Source organism: Eufriesea mexicana, unplaced genomic scaffold (assembly GCF_001483705.2).
Source record: "Eufriesea mexicana isolate 0111107269 unplaced genomic scaffold, ASM148370v2 scaffold18034, whole genome shotgun sequence".
NCBI classification, from domain to species: Eukaryota; Metazoa; Arthropoda; class Insecta; order Hymenoptera; family Apidae; genus Eufriesea; species Eufriesea mexicana.
The window spans coordinates 56246-65898 of NW_016925401.1; the positions used below are offsets into that span (position 1 = coordinate 56246).

Sequence of the window (9653 nt, forward strand, 5' to 3'; positions counted from 1 at the left end):
AGTAAAATCATCCGACGATGATGGCGTTACGATTGAATTACCGGCTACATGGTTTAAGCATTTATCCACCGAGGCGGTTTGATAATTTAGAAGTCACAATTCCAAACTAACGACCACGATGAATAAATTCGACGAAAATCGGGGAATGTGACAATTAAAAAAATTTGACAAAATAAATGGAGATCGTATTGCAGACGGTATATTAAGAACAGGAACGAAAATGTGTGAAATTATGAAAAAAGAAAGGATGTCCGAAACTATGTATCGACGAACGATAAAAATGACTCGGTAAAAATGGCGCTGTAGAATGGATCCACTATATTTCGTGCTAATGAAAATTTAAAATGGAACTACAATCGCTTTAATGAAACCGATAAATATACGCGAAACAGTTTAATCGAAACAGACTGTAAGCCGGTCGTATCCGTTTTATAAATATAGAACAAATTTGATCGGTGACTGTAGCGACGTTGAGAATGGAAGGAACCATCTCGATCTATTATTTTACGAGGAACACATTCGACCGATTTAACCGTTTGTGTTATTATTCTGTAACAGGAAATGTATTGCACAAGATAATGTTAACTTTCCGTTTGACTCTATCGGTGGTTATTATTCGCCTTCCTGATCGTGTAATCCTCCCTTCGATATTTTGCACGATATCCATATTCATGAAAACAGAAACAACAATGATTTTATTTAATATATAACTTGAAAGTCGCATGTTGCCGGACTATGATGCAATTCTTGAAACTATAGGAAACCTTAAACTGAACGTACCTTATTTAGAATATAACGGGTAAGAACAGACCGATTTCAGAATAATTAAAACGGTATCCAGTTTTTATTCTTCACGAAGCGAAACGTCCCGAACAAACGCGACTACCTTCGAACTGTACACTTAATGAGCGCGAATGGTGTATAAGAATCGCGATCGACTAACACTGTTCAAGATATCGAGTAGAGGAATGAGAAAGAAAAATTTAAAACTTAAAAGGGATTCGAAGAAGACGTCGATAAAAAGAAAGACAAGCTACTCGACGTTCGTACAGCCAATCATCGAAACTTTTGTCTACGATCTCCTCGAGATGAACCGTGGCTCATTTTCAGCGAGCGACGCGACTAAAGATGGCGCACCTGCTTACTAAGAGTCGGTAACGACTCGATCTTAACAATCGGTAAGCACGATCGGGTCAAGTGTATACCATCTCCGCAAACTTTTGCGAATAACAGTACACCGAAGCGACGATAGAGGGTACTTCTTTTCTTCTTTTTTAACTGTCTCCATTTTAACGTTAGCGAAAGCTTATTATTAATAATTCAGGTGAGTGCCAAGTAGTTGAAAGCTTAAACCGGCGTGACAGTATAACAACTTGAGATTTTCCGTTTCAGTTAGTTACGGTTGTGTTATTTCACGTGTCGAATGTACACGGAAACGTATACAAGGTAGAAGGGGTACGTGAATCGCGCGAAACAACAAATCTGTCGATCCAGTTTAGCAACTGCACTTAACCTATTTTCGTCCGGAAATTGCATCGGTAGGTGCGTGTTATTACTATGCGAGAGCGGATTTTATAAAAATTGAAAAATCGAATTTCCGCCGGCGGAAAAGCGGATTTCTTGCCCTCACTCCACCCTGCTACATTCACCGGCGACCGTACAAATTAAGGTCAATGCAGAGGAGTGTATTTCGGGCGAAATATTCCATCGTTCGTATCGCCAAATCTCATCGCGGATCGATGACGATAATACCATTGTAATTTATTACGCTTGACCGGGATATCGAAATTCAAGCTACGTCGTTGGGCAAAATGAAAATTGAAAATATGAATTCGTTTAAATATTTCATAGGTCTCGAATCCGTTCTCTATATTCTACCATCTGAAGCTTTATATTTGACATATTTTTTAAATATTTTTTCATGATGCGACGTACGATCATCCTGGACCAAGATCTCTTTTTACAAGCTGTATCGAAGTTTTAACTATCAATCACAGAGACCTCTTAACCGTGTCATCGAATTAAAAGTGATGACATTTTACCATCCGTGGATAAACGTATACTTTCGTATGGTATAAATATCGTTCGTAACTCGACGCACATCCAGAAGATCGTTTGTGTCCAATGCGAATACACACATAGACACGGATGTATTTCACAGAGGAATTGCTATGGAACACTTGAAACGGATTTTCAGTGGAGAATACGGTGCAGTTAAAACAGCGACGGCAGCTTTTAATTGAGGATAGGATGCCAAGTGAAATATTGGAATTAATCGTGAAATTTGCGTCGGCTAACGAACGAAGAGAGCCGTTGAGTTAGATCAGTCAACGAATAATGGAAGAATCGATATAATGCTTCCCCATTGGCATCGACGGACGTTTTTGCTCCTTCCCATCTACCATTCAAGGTATAGAATTCATTACGGCTTTTGAAACGAAGTTATCAACAAACGATTTTGACAAAAATGCCTAGTGTATTCCCGATTCGTCCGTTGGTGGCGCGCGAATCACTCCCCGTGAAATGATTATTATGTAACGTTTTAATTCACGAGAGACGTGAGATTATAATTCAAATTATGGGATGAGGTAACTATATATTAATAATGTATAAATCTCAATAATAAATTAGACTAATCCAATGTAACTTATTGATATGATTAGTTTCAGTTAATGACTGCAATCATTGCAGTGTTTACGCTGTTTATCATTATTGATAAAATTACCAATTTCGTTTATTCTTGAAAAAGTGAGATATGAGCTGCGAAAACTTAAAGGAGAAATTGAGATTCGAGGTGGTATGTAAGTAATAAATTGGCAAATGATGTTTGTGGGTAATAAAATAACGAGGTTGATGTATTTGTAGGTTATGCTACTTTGAGGATTAGAAAGCGTGTTTTGAACCATTTAAAATCAATTAAATGTGTAAGTTGGTAGTATATCTGCCAACTATATATATTCCGAGGTATCAGAGATTTACAGAAAATGGTAACTATAGTTCATGTATTAAAGTAACTGTTTAAAAAGTTATAATCAAGTTTTTAACACTGAACAATCGTTACAGTTCATTGAATCGGCATAATCTATGCGTACAAACACATCAACTTCGTAATAATATAGTTAATCAATTTCAGAGGTGAATGCGACAGATTGTCAAGCGACAACGTAAAATCTCGTTCCCTTTATTCGTTGGTGACAAGTGAACGCACGCAATTTGGCGCTGTCAGCTGGAAACGCGGGATTTTCAAATTTTAATCGAATCCGTCTCGCCCGCGCGTTTTCCGTCGATTAAACGCTTTACAAGCATGGACGGCCACGTTCTCGAGCGAGAGAAATATTTCATTGGCTGCGATGCTACATAAAATAGGGTGAGAAAACGAATTACTCTTGCAAACCGACTAAACTGCACACGATACATGAATTATAATACGTTAATATGGACGCCAGCAACTGGGTAAATAAAATCACCAAATCTGTTCATGCTAATTTCGACTAATTTTGCATTCTCATTTCGTTTTAATTACCTTTTAACAGGCAACATCATGGTAGACGAAAATGTGGTTCCGGTCAACGACACGTTTCTAAGAATGATATTGATCCACTATCGGTTTCCTGAATTCGTATGTGTATTAGGAAAAAAACGAACGATGGTTAGATTTCGCAAGTAAAAATATAACAGTCGTCACGTGACATACATTCATCGACTAGAACGCCAGTCGTAGGTCTTGTGCGCACAATGTCCATTTTCATTCTGTTGGAACAATATCCGCGGCATAATAATGAGAGCCTTGCTTCGTTTCCTATGCAAAGGACCAACGCGCACTTTTAAACGTGCCGTAATAATACCTTACTAGAAGCAATTAAGTGCAAATACAACCGATTGGGATGAACGTGCACACTGGCGGATGCATTCAGGGGGTTAGGACGTTGATATAGAATGGACGCGGAGGAAGTGGCTCAGGGGATAGAAGTGGAGGGAGTGTAAAGAGGAAGGGACAGAGAGGATAGAGCGAGGAAGGCGGATCGGAAATTGCTTCGAGCATGCTCGCTCGCAATAATACCACGCCTGCCTATGTATGCATGTGTACTAAGGCCCGATCCTCTGTATCCCTACATGTATACAGTCCATGTGGCAGTACACGTGTATATGTATACGAACACACTAATACCAAAGAACGGTAAGAACAAAGCCGACGGCAAATGACAGCAGTAATTTTCGCAAACTGTTGTGGGATGCGCGCTGAGGCATTCAAGGTACCATGCCGTCGTGCCGTTCTTCGAAATGGTACTACTCCTTTCCTCTCGTACATTCTTCTTTCTTCGGCGCTTCTATCTCTCATACTGATGATTCTCGCTACTTACAGGTTTTCTTTTTGCCGTGTGGTTTTATACTTTTTGATATGGTAGATAAATGGCGGAATCTTGAAAAGTTAAGAAGAATTTTTCGACATTTTAACGAGCAGTTGAGTAATAGTATTTGATAATGTCGAAGATAAGTCGAGAAACTTGGAAAACTTCACCACTCTGTTTCAAGGAGACCAGTTAGGCAAAAGGTAATTTAAAGAGAAGATATAAGAATGAATGTTGGACTTGTGAGAATTGGTTAATTCCAGTCTTCCTGAAACGACAGGTAGTAAGAAGCGAGTTTTAATTGGTTACAGTAATTAAATTCCAAGAGTGGCACCTCATTGTACACTTCTATTTTACCATACAATTTATGCGTCTAATCTTTCAAATCTTTAAGTTAATCTCCGTCTTTCATTTTATTCAGCTTTGTTTTTAGTCTTCTTTGCATTTGGAGATGGCACTTTGTTCCTTTCTCTAACGTTTTCTTGCCTCATCACTTTATTTCTTATCTCGTCTCACGTTCCCGTATCTTTCACGCATTCATTTGTCGCAATCGGACTAAGCCGCATACGCATACGAGAACACGAGTGTGGCACAGTACGGTAAAGCTGGATTTACGGTTTAGAAGGATCGGAATCTGTGAGAAACCGAGCGTCCAATTGACCGCTCAACTGTTACAGCACCCTTGATTCTCCATAGATCCCGATTCGAAATGAAGGCACCAAAGCCGCGCAATGAATATTCGCCCGCACGGCCACCGCATAAAGGAAAGCTCAGAAAATTTTGCGGTTAACGCTCGTAAACATGTCTCATTTATCCCCTTTTTCTGCGATTGTATGCAGCGTGGATTTTACTTAAAAAATACACAAATTTGGGGCGTTGTAGAAAACGTGGACGATAAATTTCTCCGGAGTGAAGAAAGACAAAGGGAACACGAGCCAGCAATCCTCGTTGACAAATGCTTCTTCATAATCACTGAGTAAAGAAAAAGTGGAAAGGGAGATTTTTCATGATCAACTGGTGTATGTATACGACACTATAGCGACTCGATTTGAAAAAAGGAATTCAAGAAGATGTTATCAATCTTACTTAATCACTGTGACCGTATGGGAACCGCTTATCGTAAATATTTTACTTCGCCTTCAAGCACGCGTGATCCATTATTCAGCCAAACACCTCCGACAGCTTATGCCGCAATAACTAAATAATGCCGCGCATTCTTCCACGTAAGAGCATCGTTAAGCCTGGAAAGCTCGAACGAAGGAACGCTCACAGCATTAAGTCGTCCGATGTCGATGCCAGGCCAGTCGGCCAAGCCTAGTATCTTGTTCATGCAGAAGCGCGCGTGTGCAGCTGGGTGCACTCGCGTGCCACCACGTAGCCAATCACGTAACGCTGTACAATACGCCGCACCAGGGAATAATGCCCAATTTTACACGAGGTAAGATTGACGGCCGTATACATCCTTATACAGGCGAGACGAAATCCGCTTAAAAGTTTCAAAACTTGCCTCGAGCTATGGCAAGGCAAGGAACCAACAGGGAACTCTCGGGGTAAAGCGAAGAAAGGCAAGCAACTTGAAAGAGATAAAGAGAGGGAGAGAGAGCGAATCGAGAGAACGAAAAAGGGAAACCTTATTTACTTTACGTTATATAGAAAGACAGGTATACATATGTCGGTATACACGCAGAAGTACGTATCCCCTCCATGGTGTACGGCTTCATCCATGCATTAAATTCCTCCGGGGGATTCTTCCTCTTTCCTTAGTCCTCCTCTTTCTCCTGTACTGTGTTTCATGTCCCCTCTCCCGCAACCGCTACGCCTAACTCCTGTACTCTGCTGTTCACTCGTACCCACTTGCAAGAACAGACCACTACCGCCACCTCCTCAGGCGAAGTATCTATCTATCTTCCTTTCTTTCCCTCTTTCTCACATCTCCTTTTGCTTTCAGTGCAACAACTTTGATAGGGGCAACAGCTTGAAATATTTCCGATGTATCGTTCATACACGTCGGTAGGAAGAAGAGGTGAACGAAACCGGGAAGAGAGTTTTAATTTCTTCAGGGGCTCGCGGTCTGACGTCCGTTTGTTCTCCGCGTTTCATGTAGAAAACTGTATAGAGGCAGAACACAACTGGTGGGAACGTAAACGGCGGACGAAAGAAAAGTTACGTGGCAATGTAAGTAAAGTATCGACTGAGTTACAATTCCGATCCGACCAATGATTTATTTTTACAGATTCCAATGCATTACCGTCCCACATGGCTTCTCCAAAAGTCTGCCGGTATATCAGTTCAGCTATAAACGATAAATGTCGCCAACAAAATAATCATTCTGCCAACTTTGAACACGAAATAGCGCTGTATCGAGAAACGAATGGTATTTCGAATTTTCTTACACTTATCTTATTCTCTTCCATAGCTACTTTCTCGGGGAAACATTTTTTTTTTCCAACAGGAAGATGTTCCTACGATTTTTCTTTTATTTATCAAAGCAATTTTGTCATCTTCGATATGAGACTTTCTTACTATTGGAAGGAGGAAAAGGTAAAAAATGTGATTGTCAGAGATGCAATCTTGGAGGGGTCATTCGGTAGACATCCACGTGACCCAGAAGCAGAGTATGAGACATGTGACGATGAACCAATGAGACTCCACACGGCGTTTCAGTCGCGTGTAGAGTGACAAGCACCTGCCTTCACACTATAAGATACATAAAGGGATGTCAGCTGCGTTCTTTATAATCCAGTCTCTTTCATTTGGTTAATATCTAACGTATAAAATTCAGATACTTGAATGGAAAATAGGCTGTACCAGCTGATATGTGTAATCCTTTTGACGGTTGAAATTCTACCGCCAAGGTAAAGAGAATTTCTGTTGCACCTCGTTACGTTCGGTTCAGTAATGGATCTTATGCACATGATAAATATCGGTCAATTACGATTTCAACTTCTTTTCCTACTTCCAACTATTTCATACTTTTTGCGCATTGTGAGCTGTAAATACACGCACATGTTTACCACATATGATTTGATTAATAGTGGTACATCATTTATCATTCAAAACGGCGGTATCAATTTATATCATGCGCGCCGTAACTTCTTTACTTCGGCTAGTTTACCGACTCATAAATGAGTAGAAGTACAGTAACGAGGTTCATCGTCCTTTTGTCTCGATTTTTTGGCGCAATCGCAAACGTATCTTCACGATACGTTCGCAAAGTCAATCTCGGTTCGCGCATCAAACATTATTTGATGTATGGCCTCGATTATCCGTCCCGATTTAATTCCCCGCTTTTGAGGTGCACAAAGTGTTCGGCAAACAGACCTATCCCGCGAATAATCACGTTCACGCCCGAACCCCTCACGCCAGAACACAGACCTTCAACGCAATTTAACTAAAAACCTGTATTTTTCCGTTAGGATTATCCTTGCGCTCTTTGTTTCCATTCCAAAGACTGTTCCTTTGGCGGACCGCGTATTCAGTAGTCCGAGGTAGAAAAAAAGGACCAAGACAAAGCTTTTCTCCGTGAAGACACGTACCTCGCTTCTGTGCTTGCTCCGCCAAAGTTCAAATTAAAAAGGGGAGCAAATAAAGGGAGGAAAAAAGAAAGCCAGGTAAGAAGGAAAAAGGTAGCAGGGAAAGCTCGTTTATGTATGCACGCGTATGAATCTTTCATGTAATTTTCCTCGGAATGCATAAATAGATGTGCACGATAATAGTCACCATTTCTTTGCTTGATATCATAGACATACCAAGAGAATTTCAATCGAAACGATTTTCACTTGACAAATTATTTTTCCAGATTTCTCGTCTACAAGCCCCGGGCAAGAGACAGATGATCCCGGTAATTACACCAGAAAATACCATCTACGTACCTACGTACCTACGGCTGCTAGGCCACAACCACGTATGCGCATGAGCACCGCCGACCAGATATACCGCGATTCCATTTACGGTGGAACGCGACTCGTTAGCGCGCGCACGCTGAAACCGTGCACGAATGATAATTAGCTGGTCCGTACAAAGCTGGCTACGTCGCCTGAATCTCTCGATGCGTTCTTGTAATAAGGGAACTAGAGGCAAGAGGAGCTGGAGGTCGGAGAAAAGCAGAGTTCCTTTTCATGTCGAGGTCGTTGGTTCATTCTTCTCCCAGTGTGGAAATCAGAACGATGTTTGGTGCTTCGAATTCATTTGTCTCGTGGACAACTTGTTAACCCTTTTTCGTTGGCATAATTTCATTACGAACCTGCTCACCGACATCCGTTTAAAAGCGAGCTTGAAAACTATGCGGCGTTGGAAAAGGTAGCATATTCGAGCGCAATGACTGCCGAGTTGCCTGCCGTACTTCATGAACACACGATTTGTACCTACGATGATTATCAAAGCATGAGTACTTGGTTTTCCATTCGACGGAAAATTAATTGCAATCCTCGACGGAGTAAGTTACAGCATGGCAATGGAATAATCAACAGAGATACGGAAAATCAGCTTGTTAACGGAATCGAGACACCCAGTCAGAGGGCCGTGTGTTTCGTTTTTAAAACGGCGGGAAAAAGTGAGCGTCGTATAATCCATTGAAACATGTGGAGGGCTGAACGACGGGACGAAATTAATTTGTCTGTTCGCAGTACCAATTTCGAGTATCATGGCCGCGATTCAAGCAGCAATATCAATTGCGCTCTTCTCGTTGGACAATACGGTGCGCGATACGAAAAAAGAGAGAGAGAGAGAGAGAGAGAGAGAGAGAGAGAGAGAGAGAGAGGGGGGGGGCCTTTTAATTAGCCAGCGCGGAACAGAAGTACTCACCAGCTATAACAGAAAACTAAATGTACACCGGTGCGTATATAACACGGCTTTTTATGATCTTGCCACGGTGGTATATCGGCCAGATTCAAAGTGAGCCTCTTCTCTTTGTTTAAACGGATGTTGGAAAAATATCAAGGGAGCATTTCGAGACATAAAATTATAAGACTTTTGTAAAGGCGCGCGAGTGAGTTGAGCGACGGTGCTGCCATTAAAAGCGAGCCGCCTGCGGGCGATAGGCCAAGGTATGCGACGGAACGGGCAGGTGAATATCGATGAGAATCAAGCGAAACGCGGGTGAAGCTACCCATCCATTGATAGATAAGGATGCCGATAGGAGAAGGCAGCTAGAGAATGAGGAACAAGGATGAGAGATCTGAAGAAGCGTGAGAGAGTGTGGCAAAAATTGAAGGGGGGACAAAGAGAGGTATACGGAGAATTCTCGAAGAGCGAAAGAGGATAAGAGACGGGTAGATACGTAGGCGGCAGGAGAGAGGCAGGGAA

At 41.5% G+C, this 9653-nt stretch overlaps 1 long non-coding RNA gene across 1 annotated transcript; it reads left to right on the top strand.

Moving 5' to 3' along the window:
* Nucleotides 1-2879: 2879 nt before the first annotated feature.
* On the top strand, nt 2880-6319 carry LOC108554223 (uncharacterized). The gene is made up of 5 exons (XR_001890695.1): nt 2880-2987; nt 3134-3453; nt 3534-4284; nt 4364-4552; nt 6298-6319. It is a non-coding gene; the product is annotated as an uncharacterized LOC108554223 (long non-coding RNA).
* Nucleotides 6320-9653: the final 3334 nt, after the last annotated feature.